The sequence below is a fragment of the Castor canadensis genome, chromosome 7 (assembly GCF_047511655.1).
Source record: "Castor canadensis chromosome 7, mCasCan1.hap1v2, whole genome shotgun sequence".
Lineage (NCBI taxonomy): Eukaryota > Metazoa > Chordata > Mammalia > Rodentia > Castoridae > Castor > Castor canadensis.
In genome coordinates, this window is record NC_133392.1 from 153803583 (window position 1) to 153827596 (window position 24014).

General features: G+C 45.2%; 2 pseudogenes; one reads left to right on the forward strand and one right to left on the reverse strand.

The window, feature by feature from the left end:
• Positions 1 to 460: 460 nt before the first annotated feature.
• Positions 461 to 9186, reverse strand: LOC141424896 (PRAME family member 8-like; annotated as a pseudogene).
• Positions 9187 to 10530: 1344 nt separating this feature from the next.
• On the forward strand, positions 10531 to 10627 carry LOC141425397 (small nucleolar RNA U13; annotated as a pseudogene).
• The last annotated feature ends 13387 nt before the right edge of the window (positions 10628 to 24014 follow it).

Consider the following 24014-nt stretch of genomic DNA (forward strand, 5'->3'; position numbering starts at 1 on the left):
TCCAGGATTCCCAAGGCCTCAATGGAAGCAACTACTGATCCAAGCCAAGGATGGAGGCAGGGAGAGACCTGTGATGGGGCAAGGATATTCAGATTCTGATCAGCACAGGGCAGACTGAGGCCCACTGCTTCTAGATCTGGTGGATTGATAGGAGGCCTTTGGGTCTTGGATGGGGCTCTTCTTCACCCCAGAAGTCATCAGCACTGGGGGTCTCCATGAACCTCAGTTCTCAAGGCAGGTCACAGGCTGACCTGAAGTTCTCCTTGGATCAGAGGGCATCCAGCACTTGGTAATAGTGGCATTCCTGGTCATGGGCAAGGTCATAGGGTGGGGGTCAAGATGTCCAAGAATGCAGAGGTCTTGGCCACCACATTAATCTGGTGCAGGTTAACCATGGATGGTGTGTGGATGTATGTGTGACTATCCTTCATGGCTGGGTCTAGGAGCACAGGACTCCACATCACAGGGCTTCCACTTCTAGGGCCTGTAGCCATGGCTCGCCCACCTCCAGCTGGTCCATGCTGCTGAAGCACATGGTGCCATGGAGCACATTCAGCACCGCATGCATGTCCAGGTAGTCCTGCTGTGGGGTGCCACACTACTCTGCAGCAGGAACACAGCCAGGCTGAAGCCATCAGTCCCACAGGTTCATGTAGGTGACCCAGGGCAGGTGGGGTCACAGTGGATGCAGTGTGGTCCTGCCTGGAAAGATGTAGAGGTCCTGGGTGCAAACATGGGCCACCAGGCTTTCAGCTTGCTTAAGGTTCTCAGTGAAAACAGGTGGCATTGGCACATTTGAGCCCCAGGCCACCCAGTGGTGGGTGGTGGTGTGGTCCCTGCTGCCTGGGAAGATAATGCTTACCCAGCAGGTGATCCTCTGATCAGTGGAGCATCAGTGTCAGGGTGCAGGCTTGGCTATGACTCTGCGACCATAATCAGGCCCTTCCATCCTCCACCCCTTGAGGACCCCTCCAATCCACCCTGTGTGGTTGCCTACAGCTGCTATGGCTGTCCCCATCTGTATGCAAGGTCCCCAGGCCCCACATTACCTGCCCATTAGACAGGAGCCTCAACCAACCTCAGCAGCCAGGCTCAGGCACCTCCCAGCAGGTTTGGCAACCCACAGCCCATCCATCTATTTATCCATCCATCCATTCTTCCATCTACTTATGTATGTATGCATGGATTCACCTTGAGCAGGCTCTCATTATACAGCCCAGGCTGGCCTCCCACTTGTAACTCTCCTGCCCACTCTTTCCAGAACTGGGATTATAGGTGTGTGCCTCTACACCCAGCTAAACATTTATTTGACAGCAATGTCCATCATATGAAATGATTCTAATTCATTTCACATTACATTTTATAAACCCCGTGACAAGTTCAGGGTCCCTCGGGATCCTCCCAAATTAAGTTCAAGTACAAAAAGATTTTTTGTAGAATTTGATCTTGGGATAGTTTGCCAAAAATGTCAAAAGGTTTAAAACACTTCAGGTAAGTGGCATCAGGGATAATTATGAAATAAGTCATTCATAAGTCAAAAGTGTGATAATTAACAGATTTTAGAAGGAAATACAGAATGAGACCTACCTAGTTAAAGAAACATATGCCTTCAATTTTTAACAACCATAAGAACAGGACAGACCAGGGAAAATGAGGAATGGGAAACAGGAGCTAGGGATTTAAACAGGCAGGTAAGGGCAAAACCAGAAGCAGAAACCATGTTGCAGAATGTTGAGTTAGGATTTAGGCTGATATGGGACTCTTGGGATATGGTGAGGGTGAGGAGACTTAAGAAAGTTACAACAGGAGGGCCTTTCCCAGATAAAAAGTTTTCTACGTGGTAAAATACTTTTTTGTGTGTGTACTGGAACTTGAACTCAGGGCCTACACCTTGAGCCAATCCACCAGCCCTTTCCTTGTGTTGGGTTTTTTTCAAGACAGGGTCTTGAGACCTATTTGTCCAGGGCTGGCTTCAAACTGACAACCTTCTGAGCAGCTAGGATTACAGATGTGAGCCACTGGCACCCAGCTACATGATTTAATCTTACTGAGCGTATTCTTCTGTGCACTTGGAATAGTTCCTTAAAATGACACTGAGCCTGTGTAAGGGACCAGACACAGAGACAGGGATTGCCGAGACCTCTGAGGAGAAGCTGTGTGTGCAGGAGAAGAATGACATGGAGGTGAAGGAGGTTTCTTTTCACTCTCTTTGCTTTTCTTTTAAATGGACGACAGTGGAGAGTCTGTTCATACTGATGAAATAACCTGTCAGAGAAGGGGAAACTGAAGGTTCAGCACAGATGGAGCAGAGAACAAGGAGAAAACTTTGAGAAGTTAAAGAGAAGCTTCAGCGTGTCAAGATCCTTAGGACCACGGGTTCAGTAACAGCAACAAATCAGAAGAAGCTAGATGTCCACAAACAGACACAGAGCTCACCTGAGTCCTCAGCTATGGGATGCTCTGTGCCAGCCAATGAGAATGAGGACAGACCTTCAATCCTTCCACTTCAGTGGGAAAAGCACCATGACCATCCCACAGTAAGACACCCTTTCTAGAAGGATGGATGAAACTGGAGGACTCCATGTGTATGAACAAATGGAGAGGAAGTCAGAAAAATCTAGAATGAGGAAACTAACCCAAACCCTCTAGAGAAGGGTCTGGGATGAAGGGAAGGCCAGGGAAGGCGTTGCTCTGTGTGTGTTGTGGGACAGTTTGACAGTGACAATGTCCTGCGTTACTGGGGAAAATGTATGGAAACAAGTGAGGTTCAGCTCATGAGCCCTTATGAAGGCTGGACGTTGACACACGGCAGTGAGAGCAGCAGCCTGAGTGCTGTGTCTTCCATGTTACTTTTAGCCAGCTGTGTTCTTTCCAAGTTGGCCTTTCAGCGGCTGTCACCGATGGTAGAGGTTCCATGTGACCTGCAGGACATGAGCACTTGCTACCACTTGTCAGGTGCCATGCTCAGAAGTGGGGACTCAGAATGTCAGGGACACAAACCTTCCTCTTTCAGTGGCTATTGTGTCTACCAGGTGAGAGTGCCAAGAAAACCAATGACAGTTAACCAAGCATTCCTTTCCAGTGCAATTCTGGAGCTCCTAGGTCTTTACCAAAGGAATTGGCCCCACCTGGATGGCTATGGCTGCTTTGTTTATTGCCAGCATTTGGAATCCATTATGGCTTCCTTTAGCAGGTGAATGAATAACTGAGCCATGGTCCTGCCAGACATTGAAAATAAGTCATGGGTGGGGGACTGTGTGAGGGAGGTGGGTGTGGGGAGGGGTCTTCGATCCTTATGAAAATTATCCAGTGAAAGAAAGCAATCATAGAGGCTACATACTAGATGACATTCTGCTAAGGCAAAACCACGGAGAGAGCAGAAAACCCAGCGGTTGGAAGGCTCTGGTTGTAGTGGGCATGAACAGCAGAGCACACAGGATTTTGAGCAGAAGAAACTATTCTGTGTGATCCTGCAATGTGGTTTCATTCATTACATGTTCTTTAAAACTCATTGACTGGACAACAGCAAGAATGAGCCACAAGGTCAACTATGGATTTACAAATATTCATCCTTGTAGGTCAATGCTGGGTAAAATTTGTTCTCCAGAAGCGTACACTGCTTCTGGGGGAGGCAGTGCCTATATGGAGTAGGGGATGTGGGAACTGGGGAGCTTTTGCTCAGTTTTTCTGTGATTCTAAAACTGGTGGAAATAACAACGACAACATTAAAAAATAAGTGTGTCTGGTGGCTAGCACTTGTAATCCTAGCTACTCAGAAGACAGAGCTGAGGAGGATTGTAGTTCAAAATCATCTTGGACAAGTAGTTTCAGAGACCCGATCTAGAAAAAACCCAATGCAAAAAAGGGCTGGTGGAGTGGCTCAAGTGGTAGAGTGCCTGCCTGGCAAGTGTGAGACCCTGAGTTCAAATACTTTTGCACCAGCAAAAACATTAAGTATGCCAATTCAAGCTCTGTTACTTTATTCTTCTAAACATTTATTAAATATGTGATATTATCATTCATTGATGTTTACTTTTATTTTTGAAATTCTCATTTCTTTATTTTTTATCAATTTATTTTGAGAAAGGTTTTCACTATGTCCTTGAGCCTGATCTAAAATTTATAATCTGAATCTGGGATTACAGGCATGTGAACCCATACAGATTACTTTTTCAATTATTACAGAGTCATTTTTTTTTCAGTGGTGGGATGGAACCCAGGGCTTCACACTTGATAAGCAAGTGCTCTGCCAAAGAGTAAGTGTCTTTTTTCTCGATCCAGCAATCAAGTTAAACATTATTTTCATATACTATTGCATTCTGTGAAAGATCTAAATTTCCTCTATAATTTTTAAAGTGATTTACATCCTTATTATCTCTTAAAATCACAACACAGGAAACTTTACTCCCATTTCCTGCATGGTGAGCAAGAAATATTTCTCCCTTTTCCCCCCATTTCTCCCTTCATCTTGCTATACTAAAATAAATCTTTGCTAAATTAAAAAAAAAGCACACTATTAAAGCTCAATAGTCTATCTTAACAGGAGTTTTGTAAATGACCACAAGACAGATGCCTGAAAACAGAGCATCTGTCCTGAGCCTCTAGGAGAGGGCACACAAAGCCCACACCCTGGATCTTTTCTGATCACTGGAGGTGAGTCTAGGTGTGTTTTTGGGTACTGGGGATTGCACATTAACCACACACCCATGAATCCAGCTTTGTGCTCCCACCTCCCACCCCTGCTACCTGCTGAATCTCTGAATTTGGATGAATCCTGATTAAATGGAGGTCCCATGTAGAGGCTGACTCCCATTCTGTGCCTGACTCCCTGCTCTCCTTTCTGTTACCAAGAATGGAGGATGAGTGAATTTAAGGATAGGATAGCCTGCTAAGAGGGATAAAGAAGGAGAAGAAGCAGTTCCATTTCCATGAAACCCCCCCTCTGCTCCAGATAGAACCAGGGCCTTTCTGTACCAAGAGCCATGCTCCGAGTCCTTTGAGTTTTTTACAATTTTCATTTCTTGATAGAGTTTCATTAACTTTTGTAAAGTAAACCATTAGCACAAGGGAGGAATATTTGTCACCACACAGGAGGCCATGTCTGCTGGAGCCAAGGAAATTGTTGGAAGACCCAAACCATGGCCTCTGAAATGTGGGTTAACCTGATTCCCTTTCTATGCATTTGTCTTTCCCTTTCTGCAGCCCCCGTATGTGCCTATGGTCCACCCCAGCCTGAACATCCTGGATCTCAGTCCCCTCTGTCCTTTAGAGTGGGTCTAAGCAGCTCACTTCACCTGACAAACTTATGCATTTAAAACTGACCAGCCACATACATGGATGTCACAGATGCAAGGAGAAGGAAAAGTGGAAGGCAGTCGTCAGCGTGGCTCCAATTGTTGATGCCATGAATTCTTGGTTCAGCCTCACTGATGAGACAGCTCAGTGCCTGTGGTTCTCTACAGTCACAGGACTTTTCTCCCTGTACACTGGACACCAGGATGACACACCAGGCAGACAAAGAGTGTTTGCATGGAGGTTCAGGTTCCATTCTTTTCTGACCATTTTTATATAGATGATTATGCAAGGGCGACACTCTCACGCACCTCTCCAGCCTGCAGCCACATCTGCACATTCTGATTTGTATTTCTGACTGCCTATGACACGTGACAAAAGAACCCATTGTTCCCTGTGTCAACCTTTCTCCACTAATCTGAACCCTCCTCTATCACCTTCATTTTTCCCAAACCTTTTCAACAGTGGGCTGAAACGATGTGCTTATGGTTCCCATGAGCAGACACCTAGGCCTTGGCTTTTACTTAATAGTGGCCAGAATAAAGATTTGGATATTTGGATATTTGCACTAAACTAGGTATGCAGCAACTGGGCATCCAACAGTAGCTTAGACAGTGCTCCATGCTATAGACTCATTGATTGCCACATTGAGGGCAGTGCTCAGTACCGAGCAGCACCAGCTTGTGCTTCCTTATGGTCCTCAGTGTATCCATGAACTCAGCACAATGTTGGGTAAGTCTCCCCATGACCACAGATACCAGTCCATCATAGCTCTCCAGAGGAGCAGGGTACAGCTCCTGGCTCAGCCTAGCAGGGTGGTACAGCAGGCCCTTTAGGACAGACATGGAGATGTGGTTCCCATAGAAGCTGAACATGGTGAGCTGGGAGCAATGGCTCAGGCAGGCAGGAGGACATTGAACTGGGAATCCCTGATTCCACAGTCCTCCAAGTTCAGGGTCTTCAGAGTGTCTGCAACTCTCTCTAGTAGAACTTGGAGGTTCTCAGGACCCACATAGCTCAGCATGACTCTTCTCAGACTCAGGTGTTTGAGCTGGTGGATGCTAGGGCACTGGGACAGATGCTTCAAGTCTAATTCTTCAAGCTGGTAGTGAGTTATTGACAGTGACTCCACAAGGGGCTCTTCAGGCACCTGTGGATAGACCCAGCAGTTATTTCCAGCTAATGGATTGTAGGCTGAAAGAAGGTCAGAAAGGATCTAGGTCAGAAAGCACGACCATTTCCATTCACACCCAAGGCGAACCTGACCATTTATACATGGTTGATCCCAAGGATGTGTTCTGAGGCTGAGTACCAGTGGTTCACTCCTGTAATCCTAGCTACTCAGCAGGCAGAGACAAGGAGGATTGTATTTCAAAACCGACATTAGGCAAATAGTTCCCAAGACCTTATTTTGGAAAATCCCATCAAAAAAAGGAATGGTGGAGTGGCTCAAGTTGTAGCAGCAAGTGCTAAGTAAGCATGAGGCCCTGAGTTCAAACCCCAGTGTCTACAAAAAAAAAAAATAGTGTATTCTCTAGTGACCCAATATGGGCTGAGGCCTTTTATACTGTGTTACTGGCTCACTGCCCCTCTACACAGCATCCTCTCCCCAGTGTCACATGCAATGTACCAGCTCTGGCCAATGGAGGCCTGAAAGAAGGACAAACCCAGGCAAGATCTAGAAACCTGGCTGGGGTTGCTTCCTGTGTGGCTCACTCGACCCTGCATCCCCAGCACAGCATCCATCACTGTCTCCTTGCTTCACTCCTGCTCCTCACCCAAACCCCAGTGCCACACATTTCCCATCCCTCCCCTGCCTGAGCACAACACTACCATTCAGAGAAAGGGACTTAGAGACAAGCACCGTCTGTCTCACTCAGCTGCAGAGCGCAGAGCTCTCTTGGTGATCTACGCAAGTCTGAGGTGCCTCCCTCCTTCAGTGTCCCCTTCTCCATCCTATTTCCACCACCTTGCTTAGACACACTTCCCAGGGAAGAATTCATACCCACCCCCTTCTGTCTGGCTTCCTACCATGGTAACTCTTTCCTGGTCATTCACCTTGAAATGTCCTCATTGATATTGATGGGCTATGAATGTCCACATTACAGGATAGACTAGAAAAACTCAACACTCACACATCTAATGCGTAGGTCACACTGACATCTCCAGTGGCTGGCAAACAGCACATGTTTCCCGTCTATTATGTAACAAGGAAAGGCTTGACTCTGTGCTGCTGAGACCACCCACTCAACCTCACCTGAGAACCTGGTGCAGGTGGCCACAGAGGAAATAGGCCCCATTCATACAGAGCTGTTGGAGCCAATCGAGTCTGACAAACTCTAAAGAGAAGGTGATGACAATCTGCTCATTCTGTTCTAGAGACATGCATAACAACACACAGGTACAAGAGATGCAGAGTTTGCACAGGTTTCTCATCTGGCCCAGGTAAGAAGCAAACACACCCAGGATGCACAGGGACCAGGGACAATGCATGAAAACCTCCTCCATCCAGTCCAGCTCCAACAGGCCCAGAACCCTGTGGATGGGCCATGCCCTGGAGCCATAGGTGCACAGTCCCCAAATCTTCATCTTCCTATAGCACAGCTGCATCAAACTTTTCCTCTGCAGGACCCACTCAAACAGGTATATATGTCATTCATGCAGGTACTCAAGTTCCAGGTTAAGGTCAACTATCAGTCTTAAGGGCTGTTTTAACCCCATCCTTAGAGGGACTTTCACTGCTTAGTTGCTGCTCTTGGCCTGTGGTGTGCAGTGCCCAGCCATGTTTTCTGACCACATCTTCCAGAAGTTCTGGTGTGCAGTCTGCAGGTCCAGGCACCTGCAATTTCCACCTCCTGAGGAGAAACAGGGAGAGACTAAGAATCTTGTCAGAGTCCCAACAGCCACCTGTGCTTCTCTTCCCCATCCTCCATCCTGGACATTGCTGCACCCTTTTCAATTTCATCTCCTTAATTTTCTTTCTGTTTTTATTTACATCTCTTTTCCTCTTATTTCTTGAAATGCTGAGCCTTAATCTCTGGGCCCCAAGTATGCTAGGCAAAGGCTCCTTGGCTGGGCCTCATGGGCAGAACTCTCACTTTCTTTTCTCCATCCCCTGCCTTTGGATCAATTTTGGTTCCCACTTCTACCACCTGTGGGAGGACACAGTTACAGAACCTTCTGCCATCCTAGTATCCATCCACTGTAGTCCTCCACTCCCAGAAGGCCTTTCTTAGGTGGAGCTCAGCAATGGCCCTGGTCTTTCTAATTTCTTCCTTGCTTCATCAGACATCACTTCCCCTTCTCATTATATCCTAATTAAGTTTTCCACAGACCATGGCACCCTCCATTTGATAATTCCTGAGTAACACTGACCTGGGGTGAGCCTGCTGGCCAAGTAGCATGTCAATCCCATCCCAGACAACCTGTAAGGTCTCCAGGTATCTTGTCTTAATCAGGGTCACTGGCAGAACCAGGGGAAGAGCCAGGCCTGCAATGGCCTTTACAATCTCAGTGCGTCTCCTGGCTAAGGCCTCCATGAACAAGGAGGGAAGAGACCTGTAGGAAGTTTCTCCAGAGCAGAGATGTCCAGGGCCTCGTTCCTCAGCAGGCTCTGCCCTGCCAGCTGCAGGAGGGTGGGTGGGGCCTTGATGCTCATTCTGAAGGATCTGTAATGAGAGGCTCCTGGCAAACGTCAAGGGAGATGCCTGTTTCAGGCCAAGGCCAAGGAACTCCCTACACACCATCAAAGGACCTAAATCAGAACCTGAGTCATTGCTCTGCAATGGTGGAAGAGAGCTCAGTTTACATCATTGCAACTCAGCACCTGATTTCCACCAAGCCATAGGTCTGTGGCAGCTGGCAGCAGGAAGAGCACGTCACCAGCACCAACATGGGCACAAGTTCTCTATGGCCCTTGCATTTCCTACAACTGCTCCGGGGAGTTCAAGCCTCCCTGGATGGGTCACCAAGGAGCCATAAAGCTCGCCCCACCCTTTCTGTCATAAAGTTTCTGTCATCACTCAAGTTCCTAAAACAATGTCAAGACAAGTCTTATGTGTCCATCCTTCCTACATTCTCTGTTCCTTCTATGTCATCCTCTTGAATCAAGTAAGGAGACTAGAACATGGTGCCATTTGCTTCCAAACCTTGAGTAAGTGATTGTGGAAGCCAGTGTGAGGCAGCATGTGGAAAATGGTGACTCTGGGGTGGAAATCTGAGCCTTAGGCAGGCTCTGAGAGGGACATTCCCAAGCACTAGCCCTGCGGCTATGAGCACTGAGGCTGGGAGAGGAGCCTGGGAAACCTGGGTCTGAAAAAGTCTCCACCCTTTAAGTCTGCACAGGCTGGGGTGGAGCTCAGGGACAGAAGGTTGCTGGATTGGAACCCCATCTACACTAACTAACTAAATAAATAAAGTGAATGAATCAAATACATAAGGCCCTGGTGCAAAATACTGTGCAAAATGCTTTTAAACATCCTTCATTTCTTTATGGTTTTTTTTTTCTTGTTGTGACAGTGTCTCTCTCTAAAGCTGCAGCTGGCCTCCAACAATTGGTCCTCCCAAATGCTGAGAGTACAGATGAGTCACCGAGCCAGTCCCAGCCGTCTTTGTAAACTTTAATTGCAAGATCCTGGCGGGGGAGGGATACCCATGCCTGAAATCAGACCAGGAAGGATATGAGATAGAGTTGTAGGCTGGTGGGGACTGAGTAGTGAAAACAAGTCTCCAAAAGAATTAAATGAATGAAGGAATAAATGTATAATTAAATAAATAAATAAGGAGAATTTAACTTGTTAAAGCACAAGAGCACTTAGTCAGGTACTGTAATTTAAGGGACTACAAAGTAATATTTAAATTGTTGAGTAATAAAAGTCCAAATTGATGGTGCTGTTTTAGAAAACAAAATAAATCCTTCTTGTTTGAGAAGTTACAAACAAAAGCCAGGCATGGTGGGGCAGGACTGTAATCCCAGCCATGAAGAGACAGAAACAGGAGAGAATCATGAGTTCAATGCCAGCTAGGGCTATATAGCCAGACACTCTCTCCAAAACCCAAAACACCCCAAAATTTAAAACTGGCACGAGCCTGTGAACACTCAAGACATTTGAGAACCAGGCACTTACAGCTTATGCCTGCAATCCTAACTACTAGGGAGGCAGAGATCAGGAGCATTGTGGTTCAAAGCCACCTCATGCAAGTAGTTTGAAACCCTATCTTGAACCTTACTCAACATACATTCTTTTTTGGTTCATAAGCCTGATTATTGGGCATTCACGCCTTTGCATTACATGTCACAACCTAGTTACAACCTTGGTACATTACCACTCTGACATAAAAAGAATACACAACACAAAAAACAGCTAGTGGTCCAAGCAGTAGACTGCCTGCCTAGCAAGCATGAGGCCCTGAGTTCAAATTCCACTACCACCAAAAAAAAAAAAAAACCTTAAACCTGTTCATCTGATGAGGCAGGAATCATATTCTCATTGGCACCATGGTCGTAGGCCACAACTGAGCCTGACTGAGGGAGGGTGTAGGGTATCATTATGGATGTGAATCACTTGCCAATGTGCAAGAGGTGCCCCAAGATGCTCTCTGAATCCAGGCAGGGACAGGCAGTGACTCAAGGTTACAGGACTCTGCTTTTCTTTTTTTGGTTCCTCTGAAGCTTTATTGACCTCTCTACAAGCACCTTTTTCAACAGCCTCCTGTCCAATCAGAAAGCAGCAACTGGTCACATTCCTGAAGCTCCACTCAATTAATCCTAACTGCTGTCAACTTTTTCCAGATGAATTGAGTGAGTCAGATAACCCTCCCTGAAAGAAAAGGCTAAGGAATGCTGCGAAGTTCAAAGACCCACTCTTGATCCACTCTACCTCGTTGGTGGTGATTTTCTGCTCTGTGACCATCATAATCTTAAGTGTGAGACAGGAAAGCATCCAGTCTTTTCCTGATATTAGAAAAGCAAAACCTGAAAAAAATACACTGTTTAGGGATGTCTGTCCATCTCAACATTATGAATATGTTCCAGAGTTAAAACAGCTGGGCAGGATGCAGTGGTGCTCACTAACTGAAAGATTGAGCAGGGTTGGGGGGAGTGGGGTTCCATTTAACCAACATCTTGGAGGCTAGACTGGGTTTCATCCTGAGACCTCAAATAAATGAAGGAAGAGAGAAAGAAAGAAGGAAGGAAGGAAGGAAGGAAGCATAAAAACGAATAAATGCAGAGATAAATACACAAATAAAAGTATCCATCAATAGATAACATAACATTATTTGAATCAACGGAAAATACATTTGAGCAAATAATTAAAAATATTCAGAGGCCATCTCTATGCATCAGGACACTGGTCCTCCCCACAGGCTCTTATCTTGGACCACAGATCACAAGGACACCGCAGGGCCCCACTTCATTTTTAAATACCACAGCAGGGGAAAACACACACCAACAATATCAGGGGAGGCACTGTGTAGAACTCTTGCTGCAGTGGGAGATTGGAAGAGTAAGGGACATGCACTGCTCTACTCATTACTCTCTATAGCCCAGAAAGATGCAATGATCACTTTATTACACTCAGTTCTTGTTGCATGAGCTCTACAATGTGACCAAAAATTGATGCAGAGTTTAACCCATATCTGTTTCTTCTGATTCTGGATTTAAAGCAAATTCACATTAAAAAGCATTTCTGAAACATCAGTGGGTGGTTTGTACCTTCTTGATTGTTTCTTTCTTTCCTTTTTTTTTTTTTTTAATAAGATCTCCTTCATAGCTCATGATGTCCTTGAGCTCTGTCCTCCTCTCTCTGCCTCCTGAGTGCAGAGATTGCATGTCTGTTTCTCCAAGTTTGGGTTAACTAGTATGTTTGGAATCATTGTCACTTAAATGAGTATTTAAATAATTAAAGTTGACTCTTTACAGAAAGATGGTGCCAAAAGAAAAAAGGAAGCTTCTGTCCCTCTCACACCTGAAGACAAAGCAAAGGCTTTGAAGGCCAAGAAGTCTGTGCTGAAAGATATCCACAGAACCAAAATAAGATATGCATGTCATATACCTTCATGTAGCCCAAAGTGTGTGACTCTGGAGGCACTACAAATACCCTAGGAAGAATATCCCCAGGATCACAAGCATGACCACTATGCCATCAGCAAGTTCTCCCTGACCAGAGTCAGTCATTACATATGTAATCCCAACACTTAGGAGGCAGAAGCAAGAAGATTGGGAGTTAAAGTTCACCCTGTGATTCATTTTAGATCCTGCCTCACAAAAAAGGGAGGGTATGGGATAGGGAGACAGAGAGAGAAACAAAACAAGAAAAACTACTACGTCTTTGAGAAAACAAGTCTATAGGATGGGATCATGGCTCAAGTAAGTGGTTGGGGACTTGTCTAACACACACAATACTTAAGAATTTTCCAGGAGTTTGGTTCCACCTATTTTCCCTCCTTTTATGGTTCTTTCCACTTGAAATCAAGGCAATTGTTACCTATCATGGAACTGTAGGTTCAGCATGGAGATTGTTAATGAACTCTTAGACTGTCTGCAGGTCACCTGACAACTTGATGTCCTAAAAAGATTGAGCAGTTTTGTCTAGTCCATCAGAATAGAAACTTCTGAACTTCAGGCAACCTGTCCTCAAGATTAACTAGATTAGGGTTGGATAGAAATTCATCTAAGTTAACTAGGCAGTATTAAGTAACAGATTCTCAAAGCTCAAAGAATCAAATTAGACCCAAATTGTAAGGGAAAGGTGAGACCCAGAGAACTTATGAGACTCAAAGTTTAGTGATATGCTCAGAATAAACAGACTTTGATAATGACAAAATTTTATGTAAGTTCTAGAGGAGCCACAAAAAGAAAATTCAACATGTTCACAAATTAGAAATTAAAATGTATTACATTTTAATCATGAGCTGGACATCATGATCCATGCCTTCAATCTCAGCACTGCAGAGGCAGAGGCAGGAGGAATGCAAATTCAGGGTCAGGATGAGCCTGAATTTGCTACATGGTGAAACCCTCTCTCCAAAAAAGGAACACAATAAGGGCCTAGGTCTTAGTGATAAAGTGGTTGCCTAACATGCTAGAGATACTGCTTTGAATTACAGCACCACCAAAATAAAATTAACAAATAAAAAAAGTTCCAAACTCATTCAAGATGTGGGTTCAAGGATCAAGTGGTGGAGTAATTGCCTAGCAACTATGAAGCTCTGAATTCAAAACCCAGTACCAAGGAAAAAGAAAAAAATACTGAATAGAACATCTTTTCACAAGAGAAAAACAACAAACAATAAAAGGAGAGGAGAAAGAGAGGAACAAAAGCTCTACAAGAAAACCAGGAGGAAAATGAGGAAGAAAAATCTCTACCTTTCAATAACAACCTTAAATTTAAATGGATTAAATTCCCCAGTTAAAGTTTAAGGTGACTGGATTGATTTTTAAAAAGTACTGGATCAGCTGTTGTTTAGAAAAATATGCACTTCCCCTGTAAGCACATGTTTAGACAGAGGGAAGAGATCCAGGGAAACCAAATGAAAGCAGGATGGCTAACCTCACTTCAGATGAAATAGAATTTATATAAAAAAGAAAGAAAGGTTATACAAGTCATTATATTATGACAAAAGAGTCAATCTAGAAATAAGATTCAATAATTGTAAATATCTGTACACCTGATCCAGGAGCATCACAATATAGAAAACAGCTCTTCCTAAATATAAGAGCAGAGAGAGACTACAGCACAATATTAGTAGTGGACTTCAACACCCCACTTTACAAATGGACAGCTCACCCTGAGGGAAAATCAACAATCATTAGACTGAAACTTGATAGAACATTTCCCCCACAGCTGCAGAATACACATTCTTCTGAACAGCAGATGGAACATTCTCTAACCCAGATCATATGTTAGATCACAAAGCAAATCTTAACAAATTTGAGAAAAGTAAAATCATCTCAAGTATTTTTGCTGACCACAATGGCATGACATGAGATGTCAATAGCAGGAATTCCATAATATCAGCATTTTAGAATGGGAAACAGGAGGATCCAAGTTCAAGGTCAGCTTTTTGTGTCATTGAGTTCTCAATCAACCTGATACCCTGACACCTGTCTCCCTGCCCCACAAAATAGAAGTTGGTGGTAATGGGAAACTTAGAGGACTGAAGACCTGGTTCAAGCAGTAGAGCTCCTGCATCATGAGTGTGAGGCCCTGAACTCAAACCCCTATACTTAAAAAAAGTAGGGAGAGATAGAGAGAGGAGAGGAAAAGATGGATGAATGGAAGGAAGGAAGGAAGGAGGTGGGGAGGGAGGGAGGGAGGGACAGAGGGGAGAACTTACCAGCCAAAATTCCCTATGAACATAGTTGCAAATAATCAAGGCAATACTAGCAAGGAGAATCCAACACACATCAAGAGATCAGTCTCTGTGATCTAGTGGGTCCATCCTAGGGATGCAAGGATAGTTCAACATCTACAAGTCAAGAAATGTAACACTCTATAGAAGAATAAGGTACAAAAACTACACTATTCCAGAATAGATGCAGAAAAAGTAATAGTTAACATTTGCACAGGTTTTACTTATTGATTCATTTATTATTTTTATGGCAGTACTGGGACCTGTACTCAGATCCTCAAGCTTGCTAAGCAAAGACTCTAGCACTTGAGTCACAGTGGAATCCATTTGATTTTGAGGTTTTTTAGATAGGGTCCCTTGATTTGGCAGAGTCATTTTTTGGAGGGAGTCAGGCTTAAACTCAGGGTCTACACCTTGAGCTTCTCTACCACCACCCCGTACCCTTATTTAAAGGTTTTATTTGATATAGGGTCTTACAAACTATTTGCCATGGCTGGCTTCAAACCATGATGTTCCTGATCTCTGCCTCCTGAGTAGCTAGGATTACAAGTGTGAGCCACCGGCACCTGGCTTTGCAGGGACATTTTTTTATGAATTTAATGCAATTTGAGAAAACAATAATATGTCATTATAAAAATACTTTAAAGAAGCTTAGCATCATTTAATTTTTCAAAATTTAATGTGTTTATTTCTACAATTTGTTTTTGTGAACAGATTTGTGAGAAGGAATCCTAAAAAGAGCATCAAAGAAACAGAGCTCCATGGCCTGAAGCATGGTGTTAATGCAGCTGAAGAGGAGGGGCAGTTGTTTAGTCTACTAAGGGAAAAAAATAAAACTGTTTACAGACAGCACAACTGCTCTTTACAAGACTTGGGAGTTGGCCCTGGTTAATCCCAGTTTTAGTTCCAAAATGTCTAGAAGGATGGTAATTCTCAATTCTCCAGCCTAAGTCACCTGTGCCTTCCATCTTCCTACAGAAAGCCCGCCCTGATGAAGAAAGCGCTAGCTTTGCTGTTTGAGGAGGGACTGAGACAAGGCCACCAGCAGCACAGCCAGAATCCCAGCTCTGTAATATGGGGATTCTGGGAGACTGAACAGGTCACAGACTGTCCTTTCGTCTGTTTCACTTGGGATTCAGCAGCTGACTCAGGGTGTTTTGTATTCAGTAGTCTGGAAGCACAAGCACTTTAGCACCTCTGAATCCTCTGCTTAGAAAACACAGAAGATTACAGATTACTGTGTTCTCTTAAGGTACACTAAGACAAGGAAAAATTTACCTGAGGGTAATACAGTCTTTCCTTTAAATGTGAGTCTGCTCAGCAGACAGATCTGAGGTCTTATCACTATGATCAGATCTAAGCCATCAGCACTCACTGAGACAGGCAGGTGCTGAATTGCTTAGTAGTCACTACCTGCGTCAGCTCATTGTGGCCATCAGGCAAGGGAGGAAGAAAGGGAGTCTCGTCATCCACATGCACATTTCTGTGTTGAGGGTGAGCCCAGAACTCTGAAAAGAAGGCTTGGTTTTCCTAGGGAAGTAATTGCCATGCAGGACAGACAGCTTAAAAGTAGCTCATCTTTTGAAACCTAGTATTTACCAATAACTTGAACTAAACAAACAATTCAAACTACCAGGTCATACACAGTCAAAAATAAGTTAAAATTATATGGGCAGAAAAAATAAGGGCAGGAATAGAAAACCACTCCGTATATTTTGTCTAGAATGGGGAAAGAGGAAGAACGTTGTCATTGTGACTTTAAAATGAGAGCACTTCAGAGGGTCCACACTGCTCCCATCAAAGCTGGGTTGGCAGTGACAGCACAGCAAACATCTTAGCCTCCTACCCATCCCAACACATTCAACCTCTCTGGTGGCTGCTGTCCTGTGGGCCAGGCTTCCTGAGGCCTCAGTGGAAGCGGCTGCTGATCCAAGGAAAGGCTGGTGGCAGGGAAAGCCCTCTGGTGGGTCAAGGGCAGTCAGGCCCTGATTAGGGCAGGAAATGTCCTACGTCCACTGCTCCCAGGAGCTGGTGTCTTCAAAGAGGACCTTGGGACCTGATAGGGCTCTTCCTTGCCCCAGAAGTCATCAGTTATTGGAGTATCCAGAACCACACTTCTCTGGGAAGGCCACTGGCATAACCAGAGGACTCTCTGGGCCTGAGGGAATCCAGTACCCTGTAACAGTGGCATTCTTGGAGGGGAACAGGGTCATAGGGCAGATCAAGGGTGCCCAGGAATGCAGTGATTGTTCACCGTGTCCATCTGTTGCAGGTTGTCCAGGTGTGGCTAGAGGACACAGGGATCCTTGTCCTCCCTATAGTTGGCCTGACTTCCTGCTCCTGGTCCTGCAGCAGAGGCTGGAAGTTCTTCTCCTGTGGGAGTGCCCCTGTCCACTGCCCTCCACCCACCTCCAGCTGGCCCATGCAGCTTATGAGCATGGTGCCATGGATCTCCCTGAGCACCGTGTGCATGCCTGGGTGGTCACATAGCAGGATGCACACGCTGCTCTGCCGCAGAAACACGCCCAGGCTGAAGCCATCTATGGCACACACACACATATAGATGACCCATGACAGTTTGGAGTAGCTGAGACATAGCCATGTGTGGGGAGATGCAGAGGACCATGCTATGGACCACCAGGGTCCTCAGCTTGCTCAGGTTCTCTGTATAATCAGGCAGCATCAGCATTCGTCAGCCTCAGGCTATGCTGCAGTGGACATTGCTGTGGTCCTGCTCCCGGTGAGGGTGACACTGGTCTTGCCAACAAGTCCTCAGGAGAGCAGGACTGTAACATGTTGATGCAGGAGGTGATCCTGGGGGAGGCTTGGCCCATGGGGGCAGTGAGTTCATGGGAACTCTCTATTTCCTTCTTAGTGTCACTGTGATACCACTACATCTCTTTCACATCCATGACCAAAAGTAAGAGTAGTATCTGGGGTCAGCTCTAATATTATACTATTTTCAGTGTATTGTTTAAGTATACTATTTAAAAAAGAAATGTCTTTTTCAAGGATCTTCAAAATAGGCTTTTAAAGTCTTTTTTGTTTTTAAGCAGGAACCCAGTTAACATTGTATTCACATTTTATACAGCATTTGAGTTCTAAGCTTCCTTTAGATATTAAAAGCCTGCTTATATAAATTACAACACAAAAACTCAAATCCAAACAGCATTTACCTAATAGCAGATTTTTTTTTTCTGGCAGTGCTGGGGTTTGAACTCAGCACCTCATACTTGCTAGGGAGGTGTTCTACCACCTGAGCCACACCCCCAGCCCTAACAGAAGATTTTTAACAACTACCATATCGGGTCCTTCTGGTAACAGTAAATTTTGCCAGGTGGTCCTACCTATGGTGAGCAGATCCTGTCACTTGGAAAGTTCTCTGATGTGTCAGTGGTGTGCCCCCAGCTCCTCCCCACATGGCTGTCAAAACTCTGCTTTTTGGATGAATCCTGATTGCTTGCACTGCAGGTAAAAGGGACATCCCATGGTGTGACTGTGCCCTTCTCTCCTCCCACTTATCTAGAATTGAAGGACGGGAAATGGGTGGATGTCTCCTAGGAAGATACAGAAGGAAGAACTATGCTGGTAGAGTGGCTCAGGTGGTAGAGCCCCTGGCTAGCAAGTGTGAGCCCTGAGTTAAAAACCCAGTACAACAACACAACAAAAAGGATGAATTTTAAAAAGGGAAAAAAAAACAGAATTAAGGAGCTCTTACTGTGCACATCGTCTCATTCCTCCTACCAGTGTCCATGAGCTGCATGTGTATTATTACCCTCATGGACAGGCAAGTTTTTCTTGCCTCAGTGACCCTGCCACACCGCCAGCCTCCAAATTTAAAGCAGCTGTTCTTCTTTAGAAACAATCACTCTAGAAAAGGTCACTCATTTACCCACAGAGAACCTATTATTCAATCTTGTGATGACATGTGGAATTTACCAGAGGCCACTTTAGTCTCTCGTGACAGGAGAGGAGGTCTGTATTCTCAAGGTATCTCATTGCTATGACCTAGCCCTTGAAAAGGATGTATAATTTTAAGATGGACAAATATTCATAATCCTACCTATATGATTTAAATTTCTCTAACAGAAATGTGATTGTCTTTCCTGACCACAACTACTTTAGTTCACCTACTAGGAAGACAGGCAGGGGTTGGGGAGGCTCAGAGCTCAGGCTACCACAATGTGGAGTCCCCTCTATTATGGGTAGAAGTGGGAAAATCCTTTCCCTGTGTAGTGAAGCCTTTTGCCCACACAGCCAATGACCCAGACCTGAAGTTCCCAGATGCACATGTGAGGATTTCCAGGGAATTGGCATCTTGTTCATACGGATAGAACATGCTTTGCTCCAGTGGCTGGCACTCATTATCCACCTGACACTGTCTAGCCTTGTGTGTGCACCTGGTGGAAGTTATCAACATGGATTCATTTACGTCATACCCTATCAAAATGGAGGCAGGAAGATATGAAGGTGGAGCCCTATGCCTGTGGCCCACATAGGCAAGGGATTCATCAAAACCACAGGATTCCAGGTGAGCTCCTTGCACAAGCATGTTTACCTAGCAATACTTGTCTTCCTCATGATTGACGCCAACTCCTGTCACAAGCCCAGAGACCCATTGTCTTTCTTTCACCACAGCTTATGAGGGCTTCTTTTTCCTAAAACACATCCTGCTTCAACCTTGGATGTAGTGTGGAGTGAAATAGTGTGCATATTCCAGAATGCCATTCACTGTACGTAGGTTCCCAACTTGACTTTGAAGAGTGAGTCTCAGATGCACATTTTTGGTCGACCATCTTTTGTGTAGTAACCAAAAGAACAACCATGGCAGGAAGTAAGGGATAAGAGAAATAGAAAGTGGGAGGGGCTGATCAAAATGGCCCCATTCATTGGATGCTAGGCTGTCCTGGGGCCACACTTCATTGAGCAGACACAGATTTCTGTGGTTTACACTGGACACCAGGTGAAGTGATCATGGAGGACACCAGGTTGTTTACACTGAGGTTCTCTTTATTTCTGACCATTTCTTTACAATGATCCACACAGGGTAACACCCTGGAGGACCTCTCAAGCAGGATTCTACCTCTGGAAACTTATTTCTATTTCTTCTTTTTTTTTCCCCCCATTCTTATTTCTGAATCTATATAAGATGCTTGTCCCAGAATGTTTCATCAAGTCCCCAGCTCAACATGAATACCTCCAAAGAGCCTCTAGATCCCCTGTAGGATGCACCTGTACCAGAGAGTTCTGTTCCCAAGTGCCTAGAAGAAAGTTGTCAGTGTCTGCACTAACCATATAGAGCTAACCCGTAATATTGATTTGGCTCCTTTTGGAGCAGTGCCTGGTTGTCACAGAGAGGAGGACAGGAAATTGTACTGAACCACACTGACCTGGGACATTTTAATGGTTTAACAATCATGGTTAGCTTATCCCCAACTGGCCCGGTCTCCTTAGATGGTGGGCATTCTGAGTACTGTAGTGGGCCAGTTGGGGATGAGCTGACCATGATTGTGAAACCATTAAAATGTCCCAGGACAGTGTGGTTCAGTACAATTCCCTGTCCTCTAGGCTTAAGTGACACAGCTGGATGGTATGGCAGAACAGCTGCTCCAGGACAGTCACAGGCATGGTGTTCCTTAAGTCGTTGAACATATTGAACTGAGATAGTAGCTCAGGGTAGGCAGGAGTACAGTGAACTGGAGATCCTGAATCCAACAGTCCTCCAAGTCCATGGTCTTCAGGGTGGCTTCAACTGTCTCTACCAGAACTCAGAGGGGATCAGGGCTAAAACAGGCCAAGGTGACACCAAAAAGACTCAAATGTTTTACCTAGTGGGTGCTCGGATACTGGGACAGATGCTTTGAGTCTGATTCTGCAAGCTGGCAGTCAGTCATGAGATGGTCTCCAGTGGGGGACATTAGACCCCTCCCTACAAAGAGACCAAGTAGTCAGGTGTTGGAATTGGTGGACAAGGGGGAATGTGGAGACAGAGAATGACCTGAAGGTACAATGCAACTTCCAGCCCACCCTCCTTAGATCTGCTCCCCCACCAGCTGGCATAGGGCATGGAGGTCCTTCCCAGACCATCCAGTCTAACTTATCCCTCTGCCTTCACATGGTGATTACATATATGAGACCTGGCTTCATGACTGGGTTGTGAACAAGACAGGCACTGAGGTTCTGCTGTCTCCGTCTCTGTGACAACCTCAGTGCTGGGACATAGCAATTGCCCATGAAATTTACTGTGATAAGACAAGGCATCCTTGGCTGTTACTGGCAAGCTCTCCATCCTCCTCACCTGAGCACCTGGTCCAGGTGGCCTTCAAAGAAGGAGAGAGAGTCCAGGAAAAGTTCCTGCAAGCAGGCCAGGTTGAGACACTGAGAGGTGAATTGAACCACCAGCTGCTCCTGTTCATCTGGGAAGATGGAGGCAGGCACGTGGATGTGGAGAGAAGTAGTTTGAGGAGATTTCTCATCTGGCCCAGGTAAGGAGCAAAGGCAGCCAGCATGGACAGCTGCTAGGGGCAGAGCACTTGCACTTTCTGCAACTCCAACACCTGGACTTTCCACCTCCTGTGGGTGAAACAAGAGCCTCAGAACTCAGGCAATAACCCAACTTACTACCTACTTTTTTTTCTTTTTTGATACAAGGTCACGCTATTGTGGCCCAGGTTTCCCCTCGAACTTACAATACTCCTGCCTCAGCCTGTGGCATGCCAAGAAATGCATGTGTTTGCCAGGACACCGGGCCTTCACTGTGCTTTTATACACCTTCCTTTACAGCTGCTGATACCTTCTTTCTCTGTCTCACTTTTCTCCACCCCCAACTTCCGTCTAACACATGAGATTATCAGGAAGCAAGCCACAGCCTTGCTGTCCAATGCAGCACTGAAGTTCCTGGGTGTTTACCCAAACCTGGATGGTAATGGCTGTTTCCTTCTTTTTGAGCACTTGGCATGCACCAAGTCTTTCATTACTAGGCGAATAAATAACTGAACCACGGTTCAGCCAGATGATAGAAAATAATCAAGCCAAGAAAGGACAGAGAGATCCTATTACCAAGTGAAAGAAGGCAATCTGAGAGGACACTTTATTCCACAAAACTCAAAACCATGAAGACAGCATATAGCCTAGTGATTGGCAGGTTTTGACAAAATGGAAAGGTGAGCATCTAGAGCCCAGGGTATTTTTAGGGCAAGAAACTATTCTGTAGAATCCTGTAATGCAGGATCATTCATTACATGTTTTTAAAAATTCATAGACTGTACAACTGCAAGAAAGAGCTCCAAGGTCATCTATTGACCTGCAAAGATGCTCCTTGTGGTCTATTAATGGTAAAATTTGTCCCTATCTGGAAGACTTGCTCCTCCTGGGGGAGGGTGTGCCTGTGTGGAGCAGGGGATGTGGGAACTGTGGAGTTTCTGGCCAAATATTCTGTAACTCTAAAACTGCTGTGTAAAAAAAATAACTGTCAAGCTGTAGGTATGATTCAAGCAGTTGAGCTTCTGCCTATCAGCAAGAAACCCCCAAGTTAAAGCCCCCAACCCAGAAAAAAAAGAAAACCCCAAATAACAATTTATTCTTAAAAAACAAAGCAATTGAGCTCTACAATTTTATTTTTATGAATATTTATTGAATAAGAACCATTGCTTTCATTTCTGTTTAAAGCCATTTTGAAAGTCTTGTTTGTTTATTTTTGTTTTGAGATAGGGTTTCAGTATGTACCTCAGGTCACCTCAAACTCACAGACTTCCTGCCTCAGTCTTCTGAGAGCTGGGATTGATTACAGGTGAGCATCACCACACATAAGATGATTTCTTAATTTTTGTTCATCCTTCCTCTTCCTATGCTTTCATTCTCAGAGTGGACCCAAGAACCCTGAACACCTGAAAATTCCTGCGTGTCATCTGTGCATCATATTTGGTGACCTGTGAAGGGACACTTCTTCACCTGAGGTCAGTATAGCTTGCACCAAATTGGAGGGGAGTGCCTAGGAAGTGGCTGTAATCATCTGGTACTCAGATGGAGTCTGGCCTCCAGGAGAGGTCCCCCCCCACACACACACCACAGCTTAGCTACAGTGGACCTCTCAGGCTGACTCTCTCTCTCATTCTCTCTCTCTCTCTCTCTCTCTCTCTCTCTCTCTCTCTCTCTCTCGTAAAGGAGGGTTTCTCCTTCAGGAACCTGTAAGGCAGCTGTAAGGCAGGAAACCCAAGAAATTGGGGGCTGGCTGGGGGCTTATACCAGGCTGCCAATGCTACATGGGCAGAGCTAAACTTCAGTGCACTGAGGCTTTTTTCCTCTCAACTCTCAGCTCCCTCTTCCTTGAACTCTCTCCCTTTCAAGATCTGACCCACTTAGGAGAAGGTCCAAAAACAGCTGGTGGGAAAGAAAGTTTCTCTGTAAGCTGTAAGGGTGCTCTGACCATGGCAGCTTCCTGGTGACACCCAAAGGCCGGAGACACAACTTCCTGACATGTACTGAGGCTCCAAAGGCGGCTAAGTCTCGGAACCCTCCAGCCATGTCTGTGGCAAACACACAATCAGATCTCTACACTTCCTTCACGGTTCCCATGCCCAACAGTGGATGTCACCCTCACTTCCAGGGCTCCAGTACTGCCTCTGGCAGGATGGACCTGGACAACAGTGATGACCAATAATCCCTCGTGGTTGAGCCTGGAAACTCTCTTTCAATACTCAGCTTCTCCTTCCTCTTTCCTTTTAGATCAGGATGAGTGGCCTCCCCACTTTGTTCTAAACAGCAGTGGGCTTCCTTCTTCAGCCAAGTCTGGGAGAGATTCCTACATCCCCCATGACAGACACCAGAAAGTGCTACTCTCTAACTTGGGCTTATCTGGTTAAGCAGGTTCCATAATATGCCCTCACGGGGGGAAAAAAAAGAGTTAAAGGGATAGAGACCTCAATGGGCTTCTCCGTTTTTTTGTCCCTTACTGTAGCAAAAAAAAAAAAAAAAAAAAAAAAATATATATATATATATATATATAGGTGGACAAAGTCTACCACATCAGGAGTCCCCATCCACACCTCCGCAGGGGTCCTCCCTCTGGCCATGCAAACCCTCTTGGTTACTTTCAAGGAGTTTTTAAATTACAAGCCTTCAGCTGGTAGAGAAGAACCAGGTACCTGGGTTGCAAGGCAAATAGGCAAATCAAAATGTGTAGACAAAAAATTGATCAGGGGGCACTCTGGCAGAGTGGCTACAGCTGGGTAGCCTAAATGTCTTCCCCCACAACCTTAGCCATAGGTGGAAGTGGTGGGAAAGCACAGGAGAGAGAGATGCCCTATCCCACATAGAGTATCTCCTCACCTGGGGACGCCTAGATAAAAGGAGAAAACCTCTGTTAAGGT